At 42.5% G+C, this 26,220-nt stretch overlaps 1 pseudogene; it reads left to right on the top strand.

Moving 5' to 3' along the window:
- LOC139547251 (PMS1 protein homolog 1-like) lies at window positions 1-24,897 on the top strand (annotated as a pseudogene).
- The last annotated feature ends 1,323 nt before the right edge of the window (window positions 24,898-26,220 follow it).

Consider the following 26,220-nt stretch of genomic DNA (forward strand, 5'->3'; position numbering starts at 1 on the left):
AGCTAATTAGCACAGGTGGCCGCCTATGTCTTCCATCTGTCGTCAGTAAACAAGCGATGTTGGCGGTGTGGGAAGTTAACACAGCTGAAAAAACACATGGAATCTGGGAATAATGTGTATTACCGCAATCAATCACCCCAACTACTTCGTACCCCAGTACATTGATTCGGTACCCCTTGTATATAGGTATTTTGTGTTATTTTATATCTATTTGTTCGTACTTTTTAACTGCATTATTGGGAAAGGGCTCGTAATTAAGTATTTCACGGTAGTCTACAATTGTATTCGGCAACAAGTGACAAATACAATTTGATTTGACGTCACTGGTTAGAGGACAATTTGTATCGAACGTGTAATAAATATCATTTATTATAACACAAGCATATTTGCTATTACATTGTTATAACTAACTTCTTTCCAAACAGGGTTTCTCACAAACTCATTAGCAGATACTGAGACCCACACACACCCAGAGACAGATGGCTGACACAGGCCTTTTCATAAAGACTGATAAGAAAAGGATGCCTGGTACTGCATATCACAGAAACTGAGACACACACATACCCAAGGACAGAGGGCTGACGCAAACCTTTCATAAACACTGATAAGACAGGAACATCTACGCACACACAAAATCTCCTCTTCAGTCTGAACATTTTACAGAGACACACAGAAATGTCAAAATAGGAACATCTACGCACACACCTAATCTCCTGTTTTAGCTGAACATTTCTGAAGACAAAGAAATCTACTCAGAGCCAATGAGACAGTGATACTAGCCTGAAGGGGACCTCGCCCAACTCATCAGGACCAACCAGAGGACAAGAACTTCCAGACTCAACCTACTTTCTATCTTTGTATAAAATGTATATGCACTCTGTTATCTGGGCTTCTTTCGGAGAGTTCCATTTGAGCTTGATGAAAGGGTCCGTGCACGCTATTTCAGATATCTTTACACTTTAATAAACTGCCTTATATCATACCTTATCCACCTGGTCCAGCATCTCAACTTGGTCTCACTCTTCTAGTAAATGTATCATCAACAAACGGCGAGTTACATTTTGATTCAAGTGGGTCGCCAACGCAGTAAGTTTAAACGCAACACTTTTTTGTTTTCCATGCTGAATTCAGTAGAATAGAGGGTAAAACGTTTGGGGTGTAGCGCTGTTTAAACTAACACTATTCAAAGGCCACACGGAATCTTGGAATAATCTATACATGGTAGAAATTACCTATAGATGGTTGGTATTTCACCTTTTAGTGTGGTCAGAGAAGCACATGCACGTCACTCATGACTTGTAGAAGGCTTATGTCTATATTTTGCGATGCTGATTTCGGGAGGCTGCCACCACGGAAAAGGGAACATAACACCTTTTCTGTCGGATAACTTAAGTGAAAGATTGACTGTCAAATACATCTATTGGTGTGTGGCCAGCGACTTTTATAGAGACCCCACCACCAATATTCTGTGCCATTTCCTGGCAATTTTATTAACTCCGCGTTCTAAATCCTACACGTCCCAGCGCGTGTGACGTACAAAACCAAAGATATTGAACTGTTTGAAGCAGTCAGTCTTAAGTCATCTTAATGACTATAAACTTTTATACTAAAACCACCAATCTGAGATAAAAAGGATGTGTAATTCCACTCAATTTTATGGATGAAAATGCAAGCTTGTGTAAGGTAGTAACACAAACTGTCCACATTAGGTAAATTAGCACAATATACTTTAATATGGCAAAATAATTAAACATGTCAATTTAAGATGATAGTATATGTTGCCCACTCACAAACTATTGCAACAATGACATTTATTTCTCACTCATTTAACAATTTAGAGTTTTAAAAAATGCCCACAATTTAACCGGGCACTCCAGACTAGAACCTCCCAGACTAGAACCTCCAGTTGTGAATGACAGCTCATTGCACATCAATGTCACATCAATGTTTTCTTTCTCCATATTGCAGGTGTCCATAAACAGTAGCTAATCATGAAACAGCTGCCTGCAGAAACTGTGCGCATTCTGTCCTGCTGTGAGGTCATCACCTCTTTGGTAAACGTGGTGAAGGAATTGCTGGTGAATTCCTTGGATGCTGGTGCCTTGAGAATCGACATGAAACTGGTAAAAAAAGTGTGTGTGGCCAGTGAAGCACATGCAAATCACTCATGGCATGTTGAAATTGTCACATTGTAAAGCACATAGCTATTTGACTTGTTTTCCCTGGTTGGAATTAGGCCTACTTAAAGGTATCCTGTTAAACATGTCCTGATAAAATGTATGTAACTATACACACACCCTCTCCAACTCCCAATACTGTCAGAAATGGTTATAGTGTACTCATATGGTCATGTCATCTGAATTCCTCAGATATTTTCCCATTTCGAGTGGGCTCGGCTCACCTGCTCTCTCTGTGAATTTGTTTTTCTTGGCATGGGGGAATACTTGAGTTCTCTCTCATGAGTGCACTCTTTGCCCACTTCAGAGCCATTTCTTAATGAGCTGTCAGCGGTAATCCTTTTAGGCAGCACAGCCAGGCTCTGAGGACACAGTGAAGCTTTTTGATTGGACTAATATTTCCAACTCTTCTCCTATATTGCCAAGAGGAAAGCAAATCCACTTATCAAGAGGAAAACATTTTTCCGGAACTGAACACCACATGATCAATATCAAACAACCTCCAAGTATCTCTTGCGCATAAACCTGCCTGTATGGAAGGAAGCAAATGTTTTTTTATTTTGTATTTATTTCACCTTCATTTAACTAGGCAAGTCCAGTTAAGAACAAATTCTTATTTTACAATGACGGCCTACCCCTCCACTAACCCGCACAGCGCTGGGCCAATTGTGCGTCGCTCTATGGGACTCCCGATCACGGCTGGTTGTGATACAGCCCGGGATCGAACAAGGGTCTGTAGTGATGCTACTAGCACTGAGATGCAGTGCAATTTATAAATTCTTGTACTTACACCTCATTGAATTGGAAACGGAGCTGGGGTGGACACTAACATACACTGAGTACAGCAAACATTAGGAACACCTTCCTAATAGAAACACCCACACATACTCAACCCATGCCTCAATTGTCTCAAGGCTTAAAAATCCTTCTTTAACCTGTCTCCTCCCCTTCATCTACACTGAAGTGGATTTAACAAGTGACATCAATAAGGGATTATAGCATTCACCTGGTCAGTCTGTCATGGAAAGAGCAGGTGTTCTTAATGTTTTGTACACGCAGTGTATATAATAATCAGATCAATCCACAAAAGAGGCTTTAAGAACTTAGAACACATAGGTGTTAATATGACACAAAAAATCAATTCTGCTTTCAAGGCTCTTTGAAGGGACAATACTGAACATTCTCTATTTTATGTATTTCATGTGTCTTAGGAGAATTATGGTCTGGATCGAATAGAAATCATAGACAATGGCTCAGGCATAAAAGCTGCTGATACTGCTGTGATGGCTGTGAAATACTACACCTGTAAAATCTGCAGCCACGATGGCCTGGAGCGCCTGGAGACATATGGCTTCAGAGGAAAGGCCCAGGGCTCCATATGCGCCGTGGCAGAGGTCAGAAGCAGCTCTCTTTTACACTAAATTCTGCTTGAAAAAGTCCAAAGTGGTAATAAGCAGCTGTGATAGATTTGCCCTGTGGTCTCCCACCAGGTAGCTGTCACGACAAAGACTGCCAAGGACGACGCCGGCACCCAGTACACGCTTGACCTCACGGGCAGGGTCATTTCCCAGAAGCCCTCACCTAGGGCAAGGTTTGGCATTTCCTTTTTACTGAAATGGAGTCAGTTTCCGACGGTATTTATTATGTATACGTTACAGAGAAACATTTTATAGGTAGACATGGGCTTTGATGTCTTTTCAGGTACCACAGTCTGTGCACTGAAGCTTTTTTAAAGAATCTCCCAGTGAGGAGGCAGTATTACGCCAACATGAAAAAGTGCAAGGAGGAGCAGAAGAAGGTGCAGGACCTTCTCATGGCGTATGCCACTGTAAAACCAGAGCTGAGACTCACCCTCACTCACAGTAAGGTACAACTTTGTTCTCACTGTTTAGGAATCTTTTTGCACACAATAACACTTCCTACCACAAGGTGTCCTCATCTGTCTGCATTTCCATTGGGTGAAACCCAATCCCCGCATACCAACTCCATTAATCACTGCTTAAGCATCATTAATGCCATCAATGATTTGATACTTTAGTGTTGTCGTTGATAGGGTTTAAACGTGAAGCGAACCTTTTCTCTTTAGTCATACGTCTCTTTCATTCTCTCGAACACTGTCACTGCTCTCAGCTATTAGTTAGATCTTCATCAATGGCCCATGTCTTTCAAAAGTTACCGGCATTGGAGTAGTTCCAGTGTATTTAACACAACACACATTACATCTATGTCAAAAAGCCTTCCTCCAAAATTTCATGGACATTTATCTTCTTTTCACCTGAAATGTCCATATTTTTTGCACAGGTGGGTTTTATTTTGTGAATGAGATTGATTTTGTGGAAAATGTGTGATTTAGCCTAAGTTTCTGCTTGACAAAGTAAAGTCTTATTAGATATGGCATCTATGTAAAGATGGAGTTTTTCCACCATTTATCACAACTTTCCAGGAGATTAAATGGGAGACAATAAAGTATTGCAGAGAAATAAGGAATTATCGTTAAAAAAAAAAACTACTAACACATTGCTTATGCTGTCACTGCAGTATCTTGAGAATTCAAGTTCTTTTTACGCAGGTTCTCACTTAATAGCACACCAATTAGTATACCAAATTTGTGTGGGAATTTGACATGTTTATGCTGTGCAGGAATCCATTCAGTTCTTGCCGGGCACGCTGTCCAGACTACAGAGATTATTTTGTGGTGCCAGTGAAAAGATGCGCAATTTCCCATGACCTGAACCCACTCCCTCCCGTAGTCATATTTAGTAAACTGTGGATGCCTTTGGAGCTGAGTTATGGAAGAAAGGAAGACCGGCAGAGAAAGCTGTAGAACACTGGGCTGCAGACTTAACCCCAGATTCAGTTTCAGTTAGTGGCCACTTGGAATAAAACATTAAGGGAAGGGGTCAGAGGTATAACACCACTGTATACTTTTCATTGAAATCACTCTGACATCATCAAGGGAGGAGCGTGCCCCCATTTCATGGCATCAGCACTTGGGAGGCATATCTGTATCCCGAACTTTGCACTTCGGCCTGTGTTGGGTTTCATGGCTTCTCCAAGTGCTGTTTACGGGTGTGATCCGTTTACAGTCACCAAATTGTGTGCTGCTGCTGCGGACAGCATACTTTCAGAAATCAACACCCAGGAGATATACTCGCTGGTGGACACGTCAACGACAAGCCCACCCGTGGGTGTGAAAATATGTTCTCTTTTAGTCTTGGACTAATTTTCTCTCACATATATCGGACATGAAGGAAAAGTAGAGGATTCCAAGCCTCGGTGGAGGTTGCACAGAGATGAGGAAGATTGTGTAACCTTGTGGTCACTGTGTATCTGCTTTCATTATGTAGTGTACATTGATCCAGTGGGTTGAATAATATGTTCAGACAACATGCTGATTTGGGAATGGTGTGAAGTACTGTCCGTTTATGCAGTGGAACTGCTCTCACAGTTTGTGACCTGCCATAGGCATCAGCGCACAGTAGCTTGTTCTCTAGTCATCCCCAAACCCCTCTGGTCTAGTTTAGGCCTTTTTAGAACAGATGACACACAAGCCCTATTCGGACGGGATTAGTTTTACTGGGGGAGGTCGGGTAATGTAATTATGTGCACAGCACAAAACACCACATCCGTGCGAATATGCCATGTCAATCATTTTCACATGACGGGAGAGGGATAATTCCAGCCAGAATAACCTCCTGTTTTTTGGCATGCAGACTCCAAGGTCCTTATTACTGTGTTTAGCAGGTGCTGCTTGCAGTTTGGGTTAGAACATGGGAACAAATGGATGCTTAAAATATAATGCTATGCACGTACTCTATAGATGAATGATCTGTTTTGTCTCATCAGGTTTTTACTCTTTTTAAAGATTAAACGGATGATATTGTGCCAATGAATTGATAAATTGCCAAAATGACCAGTTAATTAAATGTCTGCATACAGTTAGTTCATGGTTCTTATTGATATTATTTTGACATTCTTCCAACTGACAGCCATTATTAGGCTATCCTTAGACAAGTTGAAATATCCTCACGCCTAGAACAGCCTCCAGGCTTCCGTCATAATGGGGGAAAAAGAATTACAGGGGGCAGTTTGGTAAAACTAATCCCGTCCGAATCGTCCTCTGGAAAAAACAGACATACTGGGGGTAATAATTACATAACCTACGTTCTATAGTAATTCAAGTCCCGTGCGAATAGGGCTATTGTTGAACCTCTCTCCGAGCGATCCACACAGGTAAGGGAAGTGCTAGAGAAGAGGCTTTGATTGGTCATCGGGGTCTGCTGTTTTGAATGCGAGATCCGGCAGGTGGTCTTTTTTTAGGCGGACTGAAAATAAGCTGCTGCGTGTTGTTGCAGGTGGTGGTGTGGCAGAAGGCCAAGGTGTCCGATCACAGTATTGCTCTCATTGCTACGCTGGGGCCTAACGCTGTGGCCCACCTGCTTTTCAGTCCACCATCAACAAGAACAACCAGAGGTCAGTCAAACACCAGCATCACTCCGTCATGGCCCTGGTCCATCCAAACCAGTCATCAGAGATAAAAAATCACTCTTATACTGCAAAAATGTCATGTAAAAATGCTAAATAAGTGAAACGCAAAGATTTGTGTTTTTTTGCAGATTTTGCTGCGAAGAGACAAACATTAGATAATTTGTTTTGATACTGTCCATATGTAGCTTGTTTTTGGTCGCAGGTTCAGGAATGGTTGAAAAATTGCAACACTTATCTGGAGCTAACTCTGCAAATAGCACTGCTGGGTGATTTAAAAAGAAACTATAAGAATAGAAAGGTTCAGAACTTTTGTGTAACAGCACAGTTGAAAAATATATGTAAAATAGAAATCAAAACTGGATGGTGTTCAGAGATAGATGGGAGGGGTTGAGGGTAGCTGAAGGATGGGACTAAATACAAACACAATTGTAAAATATACTGTGTCTATAAAGTGTATATAGTATGTATAAGCTGGAAGTAGAAGCCTAGGTCCAGATGTCCATTAGTTTACTCCAGTTAGGGGAGGGGTAGTAGGGTTAAGGTAAAATAATAAAGGAAAATATATATTTTTAAATATATATTGACATACATTTTTTTTTATAGCGATTGGAAATGATGCAGATGCAGACAATTACATTGATGGCAGCTGTTCTTGGAGGTGTCCACACAAAGCTTGACTTAAATATTGCTGCTCTTGCAGTTCTGTCCTTTCCTGCAGTGCTCAATGACACCAATTGCTATTTTACTGATTCAATTCAGACTTCCATACCTCCCAATAGTACATGTCACATTGTTTTGCTTTACAATAAGTGGCCTGAGATTGGCATTTTCTCCTAACCAGGAGTACAATGAGTGACGCAAAACTGGGCACCATTAAAGATAGGGTGTGTCTAATTTGTGGCCCGTGGTGCATGTGGATGGCCTAGCGCCATAGAGAGCCATAGCACGGCTGCACTGGCACCCAGCCACTTGTCCTCCCACTGCCCTCCAGTCTTGGTCAACACCAGGGGTCCCAGATACCCTCTCCCCATACCCTGGGTGTGTTCCACAGTCTGCATGAACCTTTCTCTGGAAGGTAGTGGTTGAGCTGCAAAACAAACAGGTCCACCACTGTCTGTGTGACTGACTGCAAGTGCAAAACCCAAGAGAAATACTAGACAGCAAGCTTGTAAAATGGCTGCATCAAGAGCTCTTGATTTCAAGCCAGTATGTGATGTTGGCTGGCTGTTGGGCAGCTATGTCCATGCCCTTTTCTCCTTCTGTGTGAGAGAGATTTGCTTTGCTGCTGGTAATTGAGTTGGCTGTGGAGCGTTAAGTTTCTGCTTGGTCACGGTAGGCGTTGTGTGGTTGCTACCTGCCGTGCATCTCCCGGCTAATGTGGCCTGACAGATATGGAGCGCGAGTCCCTTTCCCCCCGTTTCCTTTGTTGTTATTTTGCAGCAGGACTCTGGAGCCCAGTTATGACAAGGACCTTTGGCCTTTGTCCTCTACTCCCTGTAGCAATGAAAGAACACTTATTGCCTCCCCCTTCTCTGGCGAAGCTTAGCGATCACGGAATCCAGTTCAAAGATTCCACACACAACTCTGGCAAGTTGATGTAGGAGCCATGCCCCTTGTGGAACAAAATGTTACACTTATTTTGGCAACGTGACAACCCACAACCATGCCCTTTTGAGCAAAGGTGCCATTGGTGCTCTCATAACCTGACCTAATGAGTAGATAATGAGCTGAACGAGAGGAAACCACATGTACCCGCAAAACCTCAAACAGTGTTGCATCAATGAACTGGCTTTCCGTTTACTATGTGTTTTAAAAGTTATGAGACGTTTTGTATTGCTCATTAAAATGATCAGTGTGCCAATCTAAAACAAAGCTATGTGTCCCTGGAACTACTTTTTCCATGTGTGAGGATAGTGTTTTGTTTTGTGGTACAGCACTATATATAGCCCAGCCACAGTGATTGCTTTGCAATTTGTTCCTCTCTTGCCTGTTATATAATATTAGCCATAGGTCTGGCTCATGAACATCATTTGCCAGATAAGGAAATGTTTTTGTGTACCAATTTATTGTACTTTTCTCTCAACAATTCTTAGAATGTCCCACCCTCTTCATTTATGCGGTGAGAGATCTGCTTGAATAATCAGTCATTAGCCAGGAAAAGATGATCATTCATCAGGTAGGACGCCAAGCCAAGATGTGTTCCAGTTCCGGGCTCATGGGTGTGACACGTGAAGACGTGTGCAGACAGACTGGGGAACACAGCCCCGGCCTATTGCTCATGTCACCTGAGAAACGTTTGCATCAATCTTAGGACTTTGTGTCAATCCTTGGACCTCTGTTTTGCAGATTTGGGTAGATTATCTTGCAGATTTCACAAACCTCAGAGTTCTCACTTGGTTTGTTTTATTATTTTCCTTTTCTTCTGGTGCCTATTATCTTTCTCAAGTATTTTATCACTTTAGGCAAGATAGAATTGTTTAACAAATTTTGTATAAAAAATATTATTGGGGAAAAAAGTTCGTACTCGTAATCACTCCTTGATTGAGTGGACAAATCGAGAGTTTAAGAGACTTCGCTTGGTCAGTTTTTCTGTGCTGCTTTTCTAATTACCAGAGCAGGGTCCTGTGGCAGTGAACACTGCTGCCAATGAGGCCCAGATGCCTCTACACAACTCAGAATGGAATAATAGGGCTCATTCATAGCCAGGCAGTCAGCAGGCAGGATCAACTGTATCACAGTAATTGACAAATGTTGTAATGGCAAAGTATATGTAATGTACACAGCTATTATCAAGGTCTCAATGGCAGTAATTAGAGAGTTTAAAACTCCAGTTGTATGACCCTGATGCTCGTCAACTGCGAAGCTTGTTAATTTAGAATTGTTTGCCCGAGTCATGCAGTGAGAGATCTGCTAATTAAGTCATTTGGAGCAGTTTCTCTTTTCACCAACACTTATCTATCGCATGCCGCCAACATAAACTATTTTCTTCGAGTTTAGAAGGCAACAGCATTTAGATGTCATTGGTTGTTCAAACTTTTACAAAGTGTCTATGTGTGATGTGTGATGTGTTTGTGCTGGGGGGAAAAAACGATGTGAATCCTTTAAGATTTAAAACCCTTGAGGATCCGACACGAATCGATTTGATAGTGTACTTTTTAAAATCTCAAAGTTCATGAGATTGTATTTTTCAATAACTTGGTTTGAAGTTAACATGGTTTGGCCGTGAAATTTTAAACATGTTAATATTGGGTGTCTGGTTTTTGGTAAGAAAACATTATTGTAAGCGGTTGGTGACAGTGCAGTGCATAGGTAAACAATGAAAGCATGGAGAATTGTCTCTCCTTGTCCATAGAAGGAAACAAATAAGTCATTTAGAAATTTGGGTGAACTATCCCTTTAGCATTCTGTATTTTTACATGGTGTTTAAATGACAGATGCCTTGTAAGTACAGTGTAGATGGCTACATATTGTTACAAATGATACAAAAAGCATGTTTGTAACTACAGTAGCTATGTAAAAATGTCTACATAATATTCTACCTGCCTATGTACTATACATATTAATAGGCAGAGGCACTTGGTATGAAGTGGGACCGAAATACAAATATAGAAAATATAATTTAGTTTTGCACTGAAATTGTTCCCCAGTTATTATGTTGATTTTATTTATTTTAACAGATTGTGATAGATTATTTCCCAAACCTGGTATGGATTGCTCTTTAGCAAGCTCCAGTAACCCCAACAAAACATCTATCTTTGAATGATCGACCTGTCCACCAGAAAAATATCATGAAGTTAAAAACATGCTTTTTGTGTTCATGAAATGTACACGTGTTTCAGATGTTTTGGTAAAGAAAATAGGCAGCCAATATGATAGAGGTGTTCTATAAACAATAGCTTCTCAAATTGCTTGGACAAAGTATTTTAGATGTGGTTATTTGTTCTCTTAGTTGTACAGTGAGTATTCACATGTTACATTCACTCTTCATTTAACCTACATTCACACAAGTCGTCCAAGGAAGTCATAGACCACATTTATAATTATATATATTTTTTTTTTTCAGAAGCACACCCAGTGTTTTATTTACCTGAAGATGAAAAATACATATGTAAAGCCGCTCCAGCTGAAGACAGCAATGAAAGCTTATTTCCATTATGGCCCTCTCAAGTATCACTTTGTCCTCGCATAGGCCTGTCTGTTATCCCAAACGTAGCTCTCTCTGTCATTGATAAAGTCACTTTGTTATGTAAATGCTACAACACTGTCACTGTGAAGCATTGCCCATAGTATCACCGCTGCAGTTCTGATACGTTCTCTCTGCTTGACCATCAGGTGGTCCGGCAGCACTACCTGGCTCAGTACCCGGCAGACTCTCTGCCCGCAGCCGTTATCCCACTATGATGCTCAACATCACTGTTCCCGCATCCACTGTAGACGTCAACGTGACCCCCAAGAAGACCCAGATTCTGCACCAGAACAACGTTTTCTCTTTTTTTCTAAATTTCCTTATGGACAGATTCATGTTCCACAATACCACTATCATTCTATGAGCTTTGGTTGAAAGAATACAAAACTTAGGGGAAACTACATATGATTGAGGATGTTCAAAACATTTATAAAAACGGACAGTAGCTGCAGAACCAGTTACCAGTCAATTTATCCTTTTCAGCTTTCTGACCGATTCAGCTGCAAATATGCGATGCAAGGTCCAGGTAGCAAATGTATGATTTCCCTACATGTAGCTTCTACGGTACAGCAAGGAATCCATTTACTTACTTTGGCTAGGTAACGTTACTGTCCCTTTGCCCTTTGTCCAACTATCTCATTTATCTCCTCAAAATAACTTGATTGATTTTCTGTGATAAAAATAGAAAGCGCTGACAGTAAACACTAAGTTGCCAATCAGTTCCTTAGCCACCACCATTGGAAATAGGAGGAGCTGACCAGTGCTGTAATTAACCACATTAACTAAATGTGCAGTTACCTGGGTGCACAGCCACTGCCTGTAAAGAAGGGAAAGTGAACAGCATGGGCATTAGTTATTTCTCACAGAGACTGTGACTGTTAGGAGGCTGTGCTGGCAGCATTGGAGACGCTGTTGGTTTCCTTGTATGGCCCTGGTTCGGGGTCTCCTGCTGAGGCTCCACCAGTCACTGGAGAAGATGCCTACAGTTGCCCATTATCACTAGGCAACTGTAGGGGAAACGCTGACGTAGAGGACAGTCTTATGGAGCACAGTGTCACTGTGGCCAAAGTGCCATTTGGCTGCAGTGATGGCTCTCCATCCAGGGTAGTGGCTGGTGACCAGACAATAAACACTAGCTCCTCCTCTTCCTCTGAAGACTGGATAGTCCACCAAATCCCAGGGGACTTTGACTTTTCCACTATTGGAAGATGAAATTGCTTTGACCTGCAGCGAGATAACAAATCCAGGCCCAGCCAAAGGCCTGGAGAGGCTCAACAGCCATGACCAAGATCCTGACAAAGACGTTGAGCAGTTATCAGCAGTGAGTTGGAGCCGAGGCACGGCTCTAACAGACCCCTCCACAGGAGTGCCACTGCAGACCGTCAAGGTCCACCTGCCCACCGGATGCAGCAGTGACCTGGGCCTGGTCGAGGCCAAGGATCAGAGCAGCCCTGGCAAAAAGGTGTCCAACGCTATAACAGAGAAACGTGCGTCACTGAAGGCCTACAACCTGATCAGTAGCCGTACCATGAGGATCCCTCTGTCCCCCGCTGCCTGTTTGAGAGGGAGACCCGGGCAGAGGTTCTCCAGGAGAAGCCCGCAGCAAGCCTCCAGGACATCACCTCTGCCGTGCAGGAGAGATGGAAAAACCTGGGGGAGGAGGACCGAAAGAAGTGAGTTTCCAGACTTTACCTTCGAAGCAGTTTCCACTTGTTATTATTAGCAAGGCAAAAAAAAGAAAGATTGACCTGTCACTTGCATGTGTAAAATATGGCCCTGGAAATTCTGCTTGGCTTATTCATGTTGCTACCCAGACAGAATTATTAATATGAGCTATGTTTATATTTTCCAGACTGCATCTGATTACTAGGTTACATGGTCAATATTTTCCACTGTAAAACAGGTATTCTGCATGAAATATCTCCTTTTTCCAAAGTATGCCATGCATCTTGAGCGCTCAAAGGTATTTTGCTGGTCAGACGGTTAATAAATTGAATATTCTGTATGTGGACACACACTAACCCTCTCCTTTGTCTTGCCCGTCTGGTGCGACTTGTTCGTAATCAAGATGTTGTAAGGAAAATCAGCAAGTGCATAAGATGGGCCACATTTCTTGAATTATACTGAACAAATATATAAATGCAACAATTTCAACGATTTGAAATAAATTCATTAGGCCCTAATCTATGGATCTCACATGACTGGGCAAGGCCCAGCCGTAGGCCCACCCACTTGGTAGCCAGGCCCAGCCAATCAGAATGGGTTTTCCCCACAAAAGGGCTTTATTAAAGACAGAAATACTCCTCAGTGTCATCAGCTGTCCGGGTGGCTGGTCTCAGACGATCCCGCAGGTAAAGAAGCTGGATGTGGAGGTCCTGGACAGGTGTGGTTACACATCGTCTGTGTTTGTGAGGTTAAACGTACCGACAAATTCTTTAAAACGATGTTGGAGGCGGCTTATGGTAGAGAAATGAACATTCAATTATCTGGCAACAGCTCGTGGACATTCCTGCAGTTAGCTTGCAAATTGCACCCTCTGTGGCATTGGATTGTGTGACAAAACTGCACATTTTAGAGTCTCCTTTTATTGCCACCAGTACAAGGTACACCTGTGTAATGATCATGCTGTTTAATCAGCTTCTTGATATGCCACACCTGTCAGGTGGATGGATTGGCAAAGGAGAAATGCTCACTAACAGGGATGTAAACAAATTTGTGCACAACATATGAGAAAAATAAGCATTTGCTGTGTTTGGGATCTTTTATTTCAGCTCATGAAACATGGGACTAACACTTTACATGTTGCATTTATATTTTTGTTCAGTATATAAATTATGAACGAAAGTATATAAACATGTTCGAGTATTTCGCTTTGTTGCGGTTTCGACTAATAAAAATAAGATGTGGGAGAACGAAACTGATATGAATAAAATTCAGAAAATGCAATGGAACATTTTATAAGAAAATGTGAAACTTTAGGAAGTCACAAAAACCTTAAATTTTGTGACCCTGCTTTAATTGCCTTTCCACAGCTGAGAGGCCATGCTTTTCAGTGGTATCTGTATAGTACAGCACACTGTAATAGGGTCTGCGTGACTCATGATTCAGCACGAGAGAGGTCACTCACCTTTGTGCTTCCCTAATAGTGAAGAATTGTTTTAAATCGGACATATATATATATATATATATATATATATATATTTTACCTTTATTTAACTAGGCAAGTCAGTTAAGAACAAATTCTTATTTTCAATGACTGCCTAGGAACAGTGGGTTAACTGCCTTGTTCAGGGGCAGAACGACAGATTTTTACCTTGTCAGCTCAGGGATTTAATCTTGCAACCTTTCGGTTACTAGTCCAACGCTCTAACCAGTAGGCTACCTGCCGCCCCATATCAAAGATAAGCAATGCACGTCGTACTGCCATTAGGGACTTTCGAAAAAATCGAATCCCAGAGCTGACAAGGTAAAAATCTGTTCTTCTGCCCCTGAGCAAGTCAGTTAACCCACAGTTCCCCGGGCGCCGAAGACGTGGATGTCGATTAAGTCAGCCCCCCGCACCTCTCTGATTCAGAGGGGTTGGGTTAAATGTGGAAGACACATTTCAGTTGAATGCATTCAGTTGTACAACTTACTAGGTATCTCCCTTTCCTTTATTTTCTAACAACATCCAGATGCACATCCACACGCCAGTAAAACAAATCATAAATGGCATTATCTCCTGATCTACATCCACTGAGACTGAACAACTCAACCAGCATCACGGAATAACATCATTACCCTCTACTAAAAGCACTCCACCCAATTATCGTGAATTACTGCATACCAATTTAAAGAAATTGAAAGGACGGAAAATGTGTCTCAGCGTTAGCCTACGTGTGGAACTTATGTAAGGTATGGACGAGTGTATGGAAAAAGACATCTGTTTAGAATCCCACCTTGTGTTACCGCTGTCTTAAATGTGAAATAAGACAAGGCAAATATTTGGCTCCTTTTCGACGCCACTTCTAGGAATCGTTATCGCTCTCACGTGAACTCTAGTAACACAGGTCAGTTGCATGTGTGGATGCCGTGCATAATCCAAAATACTCATTTACACGGAAGCGTATGGGAGTGCAAGTTAGCAGATTCAATTGCATTTACCCCCTTACACCAAAGCAGGCTTTTTATGAGTGAAATTTAGTTTACCGTACCTCTAGGACATAGCAGCAGTGGCACACCTGGGATCTCGTCTCATTGCCCTCTGATGAAAGGTCCAGAGGCATTAGCAGCAATATTATGTTATTGTAGTGTTACAACCTTTTGGGCTTAATTGATTGACAATCTACATTATACTTACTTACTCCTTCTTCCCCTATGGGACATAAGGCTACAATGAGTTCCTTCCACCACTCTCTGTCCTTGGCCACGTGTTGTGCCTCGCCCCCACGAGAGGTTCATCTTGGACAGCTCGTCCATCACAATTCTGCGCCAGGTAGTTTTAGGTCTTCCAGGTTCTCTTTTCCCCGGTGGTCCACCTTAGGGCAATTTTTGGGATGCTATCCTGCTCCATCCGGAAAACATGGCCAAGCGAACACATTCTTCTTATCTTGATTTGGTATGTGATGCTCTGGCTTTTGGTCTTCCTGTAGAGTTCGTCGTTGGTGGTTTTTATTTGGCCAGAAAATTCTGCAGATTCTTCCGAGGCTTCCATTATGGAATGCCTCAACGTTCTAGGTGGTGGGCAGAAAGCCGAAAAACGTGAAGTTGATTGATGTCCATCGAGGGAGCAGATTTTTTGTATATCAGTGAAACATTGTTATAAAGACTATAACATTTGTTGGCACCTTCAAATCTTGCACATTTTCATAAAAAGTATATTTCAACACTGTCTGCACAGGCACATGATCAATTAGCCTTTTAAAATGATAAACTTGGATTAGCTAACACAACGTGCCATTAGAACACAGGAGTGATGGTTGCTGATAATGGGCTTCTGTACTCCTATGTAGATACTCCATTAAAAATCAGCCGTTTCCAGCTAAAATAGTAATTTACAACATTAACAATGTCTACACTGTATTTCTGATAAATTTTATGTTATTTTAATGCACAAAAAAATTAGATTTTTCAAAAACAAGGACATTTCTAAGTGTCCCCAAACTTTTGAACGGTAGTGTATATACTAGGTGGGGTTAGTCACCCAAGTCATAGACTGTTTTCTCTGCTACCGCACGGCAAGCGGTACTGGGGCACCAAGTTTACAGTAGGACCAAAAGGCTCCTTAACAGCTTCTACCCTCAAGCCATAAGACTGCTGAACAATTAATCAAATGGCCACTGGACTATTTCCATTGACCCCCCTCCCCTCCATTTGTTTTGTACAATGCTGCTACTCACTGTTTTATCTATGCATAGTCACTTTATCCCTACCTACATGTACAAATGACCTCGACAAACCTGTACCCCTCCCACATAGACTCGGTACCGGTACCCTCTGTATATAGCCTCGTTATTGTTATTTTGTGTTTTTGTTTTAGTTGATTTGGTAAATATTTTCTTAACTCTTTCTTGAACTGCACTGTTGGTTAAGAACTTGTAAGTAAGCGCTTCACGATAAGGTCTACTACACTTGTTGTATTCGGAACATGTGACAAATAAAGTTTGATTTGATCTTGAAGACTAAATTCAATCAGTGGCGGTATGTGCCATTTTAAGATGAGGGAGGACAATTTTATTTTTTAATGAGCATGACCTTATTTCTATTACAGCATATTGGATGACTGTCATTCATATTCCCTTCACCCAGTTCAATGTAACAGTGATAGATTTAGGCTACTACACGATACTCTAATTTTCCCTGTACCCATCATGAGGTTGCTACAACCTATTCTATGAACGAAAGATTACAACGTAGGTGCACAGGTCGAGAGAACATTAAGTGGACAGACAGCGACACATTCAATACCACCTTGCCTGCATCTACCTGATCTAGGCTGTAATCATTAGTCCAACAGTTGAAAACGAGAGTTTCTATTGCTTCCACTTAAATGTTTTTCAACAGAACCGGCAAAATGAATACACCCCTGGTCACACGGTAACACAGTTCACATTCATAACAGCCACGTTGTATTCCTTGTCACATCCGCGCTCTCCTCATCTTTTCCCTTTGTTTGTGGACTTTAATGCACAACACACCAGCTGTATGTGACCAGGCGAAAAAACCTTTCCAAGCCAAACAATAACTGCTACACACGGCCTACATTGTTGTCACCATATTAGCTAAAGTAACGTCATAGTCAAAATAGCTAATAGAACTAACGTATTAGTAAACCCGCTACAATCATGCAGTAACTTTACAGTGCATTCGGAAAGTATTCAGAACTCGAGACTTTTTCCACATTTTGTTACGTTACAGGCTTATTCCAAAATCGATGAGAAAACAAACAATTTAAACCAGCTACACACAATACCCCATAATGACAAAGTAAAAACTGTTTTTTAGAAATGTATTAACAATGTGTACACTGTATTTGATAAATGTTATGTTATTTTAAATGGACAAATTGTGCTTTTCTTTCAAAAACAAGGACATTTCTAAGTGACCCCAAACTTTTGAACGGTAGTGTAGGTCCTGGATGGCAGGAAGCTTGGCCCAGTGATGTACTGGGCCGTACGCACTACCCTCCATACCAGGCAGTGATGCAACCGGTCAGGATGCTCCCGATGGTGCAGCTGTAGAACTGAGGATCTGGGGACCCATGACAAATCTTTTCTATCTCCTGAGGGGGAAAATGTGTTGTCGTGCCCTCTTCGACTGTCTTGGTGTGTTTGGACCATGATAGTTCATTGGTGATGTGGACGCCAAGGAATTTGAAACTCTCAACCCGCTCCACAACAGTCCCGTCGCTGTTAATGGGGGCCTGTTCCTGTAGTCCACGATCAGCTCCTTTGTCTTGCTCACATTGAGGGAGAGGTTGTTGTCCTGGCACCACACTGCCAGGTCTCTGACCTCCTCCCTATTGGCGGTCTCATCGTTGTCGGTGATCAGGCCTACCACTTGTGTCGTCAGCAACCTTAATGATGGTGTTGGAGTCGTTTGGCCACACAGTCGTGGGTGTACAGGGAGTACAGGAGAGGACTAAGTACACACCCCAGAGGGGGCCCAGTGTTGAGGATCAGCATGGCAGACGTGTTGTTGCCTACCCTTAGCACCTGGGGGCGGCCCGTCAGGATGTCCAGGATCCAGTTGCAGAGGGAGGTGTTTAGTCCCAGGGTCCTTAGCTTAGTGATGAGCTTCGTGGGCACTATGGTGTTGAACTCTGAGCTGTAGTCAATGAACAGCATTCTCACATAGGTGTTCCTTTTGTCCAGATGGGAAAAGGCAGTGTGGAGTGCGATTGAGATTGCGTCATCTGTGGATCTGTTGGGGCAGTATGCGAATTGAAGTGGGTGTAGGGTATCCGGGAGGATGCTGTTGATGTGAGCCATGACCAGCCTTTCAAAGCACTTCATGGGGCGGTAATCATTTAGGCAGGTTACCTTTGCTTCCTTGGGCACAGGGACTATGGTGGTTTGCTTGAAACATGTAGGTATTACAGACTCGGTCAGTGAGAAGTTGAAAATGTCAGTGAAGACACTTGCCAGTTGGTCTGCGCATGCTTTGAGTACACGTCCTTGTAATCCGTCTGGATAAAAAGGCATTTAGCTCTTCTGGTAGGCTCGCGTCACTGGGCAGCTCGCGTCTGGGTTTCCTTTTGTAGTCCGTAATAGTTTTCAAGCCCTGCCACAGCCGACGAGCGTCAAAGCCGGTGTAGTAGGATTCAATCTTAGTCCTGTATTGACGCTTTGCTTGTTTGTTGGTTCGTCTGAGGGATTTCTTATAAGCGACCAGATTAGTGTCCCGCTCCTTGAAAGCGGCATCTCTAGCCTTTATCTCGATGCGGATGTTGCCTGTAATCCATGGCTTCTGGTTGGGATATGTGCGTACGTTTACTGTGGGGAAAGTGTTGTCAATGCACTTATTGATGAAGCTGATGACTGAGGTGGTATACTCTTCAACGCCATTGGATGAATCCCGGGAACACATTCCAGTCTGTGCAAGCAAAACAGTCCTGTAGCATCCGCGTCATCTGACCAGTTCCGTATTGAGCGAGTCACTGGTACTTCCTGTTTTAGTTTTTGCTTGTAAGCAGGAACCAGGAGGATAGAATTATGGTCAGATTTGCCAAATGGAGGGCGGAGAAGAGCTATGTATGCATCTGTGTGTGGAGTAAAGGTGTTCTAGAATTTTTTTTTCTTCCTCTGGTTGCAGATGTGACGTGTTGGTAGAAATTAGGTAAAACGGATTTAAATTTGCCTGCGTTAAAGTCCCCGGCCACTAGGATCGCCGCTTCTGGATGAGCATTTTCTTGTTTGCTTATGGCCTTTATAGAGTTGGTTGAGTGCGGTCTCAGTGCCAGTATCGGGTTTTGGTAGTAAATAGACTGCTACGAATAATATAGATGAGAACTCTCTAGGTTTCTTGTCTGTGTGCTGTTAGTGTTTCTTGTTTTGTATTATGTTCTGTTTTTTAAATTAAAACACTCACTCCCTGAACTTGCTTCCCGACTCTCAGCGCACCCGAGCTCACTGGCGCAGGAAACTGAGGGCCCAGAATATTTTATACAATGTTGCAAGGAGCTTCAGGTCAGACCCAAGTTAATAGTTGATACAGTGTTTCAAGTTTGTTAGACAGGCCATGCGTAGCCAATATGATTTATAGGATATTTATTTTTATCAGGATATTTTCTACCTGAAGGCTGCAATGTTTTTATTTGTTGGCTTTATAGGCTATTTTTACATACAGTAGTTGGAAATGGCAATAGAAATGACTTTTTAGATTTGGATAGAATTTTGATTAACCAGATGACAATGATTTGGAGATACAAAGACGTTATTATAAATGAAACGAAACTGTTCCATATGAAAATCATAACTGGCACGCCAGATCGGTAGAAATGGTAAGATAAATTGCCATTCCACATGAAAATGTTTGCAGACACCTCGTGTAGCCTATTACCGGCAACTTCAGGAGTATAACGGCAGAATCTGCGAAAGCCAGTAGGAGTGGGAGGAGGATGTTCTGCACAGGTTAATATACACTGCTCAAAAAAATAAAGAGAACACTTAAACAACACAATGTAACTCCAAGTCAATCACACTTCTGTGAAATCAAACTGTCCACTTAGGAAGCAACACTGATTGACAATACATTTCACATGCTGTTGTTCAAATGGAATAGACAACAGGTGGAAATTATAGGCAATTAGCAAGACACCCCCAATAAAGGAGTGGTTCTGCAGGTGGTGACCACAGACCACTTCTCAGTTCCTATGCTTCCTGGCTGATGTTTTGGTCACTTTTGAATGCTGGCGGTGCTTTCACTCTAGTGGTAGTATGAGACGGAGTCTACAACCCACACAAGTGGCTCAGGTAGTGCAGCTCATCCAGGATGGCACATCAATGCGAGCTGTGGCAAGAAGGTTTGCTGTGTCTGTCAGCGTAGTGTCTAGAGCATGGAGGCGCTACCAGGAGACAGGCCAGTACATCAGGAGACGTGGAGGGCAACAACCCAGCAGCAGGACCGCTACCTCCGCCTTTGTGCAAGGAGGAGCAGGAGGAGCACTGCCAGAGCCCTGCAAAATGACCTCCAGCAGGCCACAAATGTGCATGTGTCTGCTCAAACGGTCAGAAACAGACTCCATGAGGGTGGTATGAGGGCCCGACGTCCACAGGTGAGGGTTGTGCTTACAGCCCAACACCGTGCAGGACGTTTGGCATTTGCCAGAGAACACCAAGATTGGCAAATTTGCCACTGGCGCCCTGTGCTCTTCACAGATGAAAGCAGGTTCACACTGAGCACATGTGACAGAGTCTGGAGACGCCGTGGAGAACGTTCTGCTGCCTGCAACATCCTCCAGCATGACCGGTTTGGCGGTGGGTCAGCCATGGTGTGGGGTGGCATTTCTTTGGGGGGCCGCACAGCCCTCCATGTGCTCGCCAGAGGTAGCCTGACTGCCATTAGGTACCGAGATGAGATCCTCAGACCCCTTGTGAGACCATATGCTGGTGCGGTTGGCCCTGGGTTCCTCCTAATGCAAGACAATGCTAGACCTCATGTGGCTTGAGTGTGTCAGAAGTTCCTGCAAGAGGAAGGCATTGATGCTATGGACTGGCCCGCCCATTCCCCAGACCTGAATCCAATTGAGCACATCTGGGACATCATGTCTCGCTCCATCCACCAACGCCACGTTGCACCACAGACTGTCCAGGAGTTGGCGGATGCTTTAGTCCAGGTCTGGGAGGAGATCCCTCAGGAGACCATCCGCCACCTCATCAGAAGCATGCCCAGGTGTTGTAGGGAGGTCATACAGGCACGTGGAGGCCGCACACACTACTGAGCCTCATTTTGACTTGTTTTAAGGACATTACATCAAAGTTGGATCAGCCTGTAGTGTGGTTTTCCACTTTAATTTTGAGTGTGACTCCAAATCCCGACCTCCATGGGTTGATAAATTTGATTTCCATTTATCATTTTTGTGTGATTTAGTTGTCAGCACATTCAACTATGTAAAGAAAAAAGTATTTAATAAGAATATTTCATTAATTCAGATCTAGGATGTGTTATTTTCGTGTTCCCTTTATTTTTTTGAGCAGTGTATATATATTTTTCATTTTATCTTTATCTCTGGCTCCTTCTTGAGTCATTAGTGTCTTATTTCATCTAACAGTGAGCTTAACTTTACTGACTTTATTGTCCCCATGGGGAAATTTTGTTGCAGTGTTTAAATATAAAACAAATTGACAATACAACTTCCATAACAGTTACATACCAATAACAAGAGACTAGCCTGCTGGCCTTACTGGGTCGATAGGAACATTAGCCCGAGCTATTTAGGAGGGATATCACGCCTGGCACAAATGAATGTCTAGTTTTATTTTTCATGCTGAGGGGTGCCCTATACCTGTGCCCAGAGGGGAGTAGTTCAAAGTCCGGGTACAGGGGGTGGTTTGTGTCTAAAATTATTTTGTGATCCTTGCGGAAGGCCCTGACCGTAAAAAATCTCATCCAGGCCTGTCTGTTTGACTCCAAGTTCCTTGCTTGCTGTGGTAATAATACTTCTTAGCATATATCTCTGGCTGACAGTGGCAACATTAAAAGATCCCAGCTTTTTGAGAAAGTACAGTCTCTATTGACTCTTTGTAGGTCTGTACATTTACTCCACTGAAGCTTATTGTCCAGGTATTTGTATTCCTCTACAATCTCTATAGCATCAGACAAGCTCAATGCATATATAGTTGATTTTGTTAAAACATATAGGTTGTGTCTATATATGGAAAAATACACATTTAAATATTTTGACCAAACGATTATTATTATTTATTTATTTATTTCACCTTTATTTAACCAGGTAGGCCAGTTTACAACTGCGACCTGGCCAAGATAAAGCAAAGCAGTGCGACAATTAACAACAACAGAGTTACACGTGGGATAAACAAAAGTACAGTCAATAACACAATAGAAAAATCTATATACAATGTGTGTAAATGGAGTAAGGAGGTAAGGCAGAAATAGGCCATAGTAGCGAAGTAATTACAATTTAGCAAATTAACACTGGAGTGATAGATGTGCAAGTAGAAATACTGGTGTGCAAAAGAGCAACAAAAAACAGTAAATAAAAACAATATGGGGATGAGGTAGGTAGTTGGATGGGCTATTTACAGATGGGCTGTGTACAGCTGCAGCGATCGGTAAGCTGCTCCGATAGCTGATGCTTAAAGTTAGTGAGGGAGATATGAGTCTCCAACTTCAGCAATTTTTGCAATTCGTTCCAGTCACTGGCAGCAGAGAACTGGAATTTAAGGTGGCCGAAGGAGTTGTTGGCTTTGGGGATGACCAGTGAAATATACCTGCTGGAGCGCGTGCTACGGGTGGGTGTTATGGTGACCAGTGAGCTGAGATAAGGCGGAGCTTTACCTAGCAAACAATTATAGAAGACCTGGAGCCAGTGGGTCTGGCGACAAATATGTAGCGAGGGCCAGCCGACGAGAGCATACAGGTCGCAGTGGTGGGTGGTATATGGGGCTTTGGTGACAAAACGGATGGCACTGTGATAGACTGCATCCAGTTTGCTGAATAGAGTGTTGGAGGCTATTTTGTAAATGACATCGCCGAAGTCGAGGATCGGTAGGATGGTCAGTTTTACGAGGGTATGTTTGGCAGCGTGAGTGAAGGAGGCTTTGTTTGCGAAATAGGAAGCCGATTCTAGATTTAATTTTTTATTGGAGATGCTTATTATGAGTCTGGAAGGAGAGTTTACAGTCTAACCAGACAACTAGGTATTAGTCGAAAGAACAGACTTTTGGTCGACCAAGATTTTTTTTTTTTGTCGGGGACAGCCCTAGTACTTATTCCCCTATGTCTCTGGCTGTTAAATCTTCCATTAAATAGCATTGGCATGTTCTCTCTACGGACCCCTCTGTCGGGCTTTTCAGACTATCCCTCGATTCGCTTTTAAACGTGCTAGAAACCTAAGGGACAGTCTGGTAAGAGCAGATTAATATATACCCCTTCAACTTTTTCTGTATACCCTCCCCCCAGGTAATTTTCTATGTCATAATTGTGTGAACTGCGATGTCATAATTGTGTGAACTGTAATGCAATGACCAATGGTGATTTCTTTCTTCACCCTCATATGGGAATGAAAACAAAATGTGTGGTCCATTTACTGTCAAGTGCTCATGTGGCTATTATTATGTTGGAAAGTCTAAGAGTGAATTGAAAGTTTGTATTACAGAGCACAAGTGCAACATCAGAACTGGTGACGAGAAGTCCCCTGTAGCCGGACACTTTAATGCGGTCAGACGTGTGCAAACTGACGTTCCAGGACGTTCCAAGTTGTACAGCCACATAAGAGGGGAGGGAATAGATAAAAATGACTGTTACAGAGAGAGGCGTATTACATTCATGTCTTACAAAACAGAGAGCCCTAGAGGCCTTAATGAAGAACTCGTGTTAGGTTGCTTCCTGTGAGAAATGTGCAGTTTTCTTTGTTTCTTTTTATTTTGTGGGAAAACAGTAGAAAATGTATATAAATAATGATTGTGAAAAAAGCAGTACTACAATGTGACGTCCGCTATAAATATGGGTGGATGTCTATAGTTCTCCAAACGCTGATGAGGGCTGCCTCAGAAACATTTGTTTTGACCCCTGCTGCTGCAAAAAAAACAAGACAATGTTTCAGCGAGTACTTGTTTTTCCTTTCTTTCAGGAGATGATAATATACCATTTCTTAATTGGCTAAAGGGTTTCTGGTCCTTGCAGGTATGACGATAAGGCAAAGAAACACCTGGAACGTTATGACCTCCAGACCAAGCTGGCATCAGATCGAGGTGTGAGAGAGCCCGAGAGGGGGCTCAGTCTGGGCTCCCCGCTGAGTCGGCCCCAGGGCTAGAAACACAAGGACCTGCCTTCTAACCAGCCGGTCCTGGACCAGCTCTTCTCCTCCCAACTCCAGAAGAAGAGAAGCCCCGGGCCCAAGCCCTCACAACCCCTGCCCGTTCAGTGTGGTTGCTCTCAGGCAGCGGCTTAATCGCCTTTCGTCCCAGAGCGTCCCAAGACTTCAGGGCCTCAGGCTTGTAAACGGCTTGGCCTCTCAAAGCGCCTGGGTCGTTTTATTTGGTAGAAAGCTCATGTTGTTAAATCTGTTTCGGGTGGAGGAGGCCTTGCTGTTTAGGAGACTTCTGCAGAATAATATACTTCCCGCAGCGATCCTGCAGAACCCTATACAGTTAACAGATGGGTGACATATCACTCCAATTTCTCACCTGACAGAAAAAAGGGGAACATTGACACGATCTTGTTCTCAGCTCATAAGTTCAGAGCGATTTCATGGCGCATTCTATAATCTGGTCATTATGTAGCACCCCTTATGTATTTAGTTACACTTAATTTTACAGTTTGCTATTTATCTGATATACTTATAAATAAAACTGTGTAGTTTTTTATAATTACATAATTCCTTTTTGGATTACTGTGAGATTCATTGAAACAAGTACTACAATGTCCCATTTGGTATCAGGTACAGATTTGGTATCCTTGATTAATATGTTCTTGTATTTTTCTAGTTTCCTAGTGGGTGGCTGAGTGTACTCAGGCTCTCTGGAACATAGAGAAGGGAAGTCCTGAGATGAGTGGAGTGGCCTTCTCTGATCCCAGGCTTGTGGCAAACGGGTTTCAAATCCGACTCACTCCAGGAAGGGTAGAATATGAAATTAATAGATTTTTCCATGGTGGTAGGTAAATTGACAAATGTATGCTTGAGTTGAAAAAGAGAAATGTAAAAACTTCACAACATTAGGGGACCCAGCACTGATCCCTAAAGGAACACCTTTTGTTTGGCTGTTTGGTGAGGAGATCGACCCTTTCCATGTTACCTGGCTTAAGCGATAGACTAGAGCGGATGCAAATCATTTGTTTTGCAAAACAAACTGAGTTTGAACCTTTGAGGGTTTCCAGACAGTGATTGGCTTGAAGAAACATGACTTTTCTTTGCACAAGCTGACATTTTTAGCAAATCCCCTTATTAACACTTATGATGATGACATTGCGAGGATAAATTGCTTTAGAGGAAAGAAAAATGTCAGCATTTCCCTGGTCCTGGTGTTGCAGTTGAACAAGCCGTGAAAGTTCATTGGCTTGTTAAAAAGGATTTAAGCACTGGAATATTTCTCGATCGTTCTCCTAGTATGGTACTTTCATCCAACTTACCTTCTTTAGCTGGTAAATAAAACGGTACAGTTTACAGCCCACCCGTTCCTTTTGAGAGAAAATAGGCCTTTATTATTGTTTGATTCAAGCTGTTTAAAGGTCTCAAGAATTGTCCAATTCGATTTAACAAAGGTTGGGCCCATTGGATCATTAATGTCATAGTTCACAAATAATTTTGAAATGTCAAACATAAGAGCTGGAGTAACAGGATTATGGTCAATTATTTCTGACAGAGTTGCTATGTCAGTATTGGATTAGCAGTGGATGAGACAGAAAATATAAAATGTTCCTCCATAATGCTTCCACCGTATGCAACATGTTAGAGTTGATGAAGGGATTTTTGTATTCTCACTAGAATCTTGTCTAGGTGCTGACTTGGGACCAAATTCCCCCTGGTGAAAAGCGCTAAATAGATCCACCCCATTATTATGAGTCGTCGTTGTAATCCCTTGCCATCAATTATGGAGGGGGAAAATTCAAGTTAAGATTCAAAGACCACAGATTTACCATGTGTATTAGCTTTTTGATAGCTTTCCAATGTTTCTCTTTTTGGTCAATATGTGTGTACCGGTATTCTTT

Source organism: Salvelinus alpinus, chromosome 20 (assembly GCF_045679555.1).
Source record: "Salvelinus alpinus chromosome 20, SLU_Salpinus.1, whole genome shotgun sequence".
NCBI lineage: Eukaryota > Metazoa > Chordata > Actinopteri > Salmoniformes > Salmonidae > Salvelinus > Salvelinus alpinus.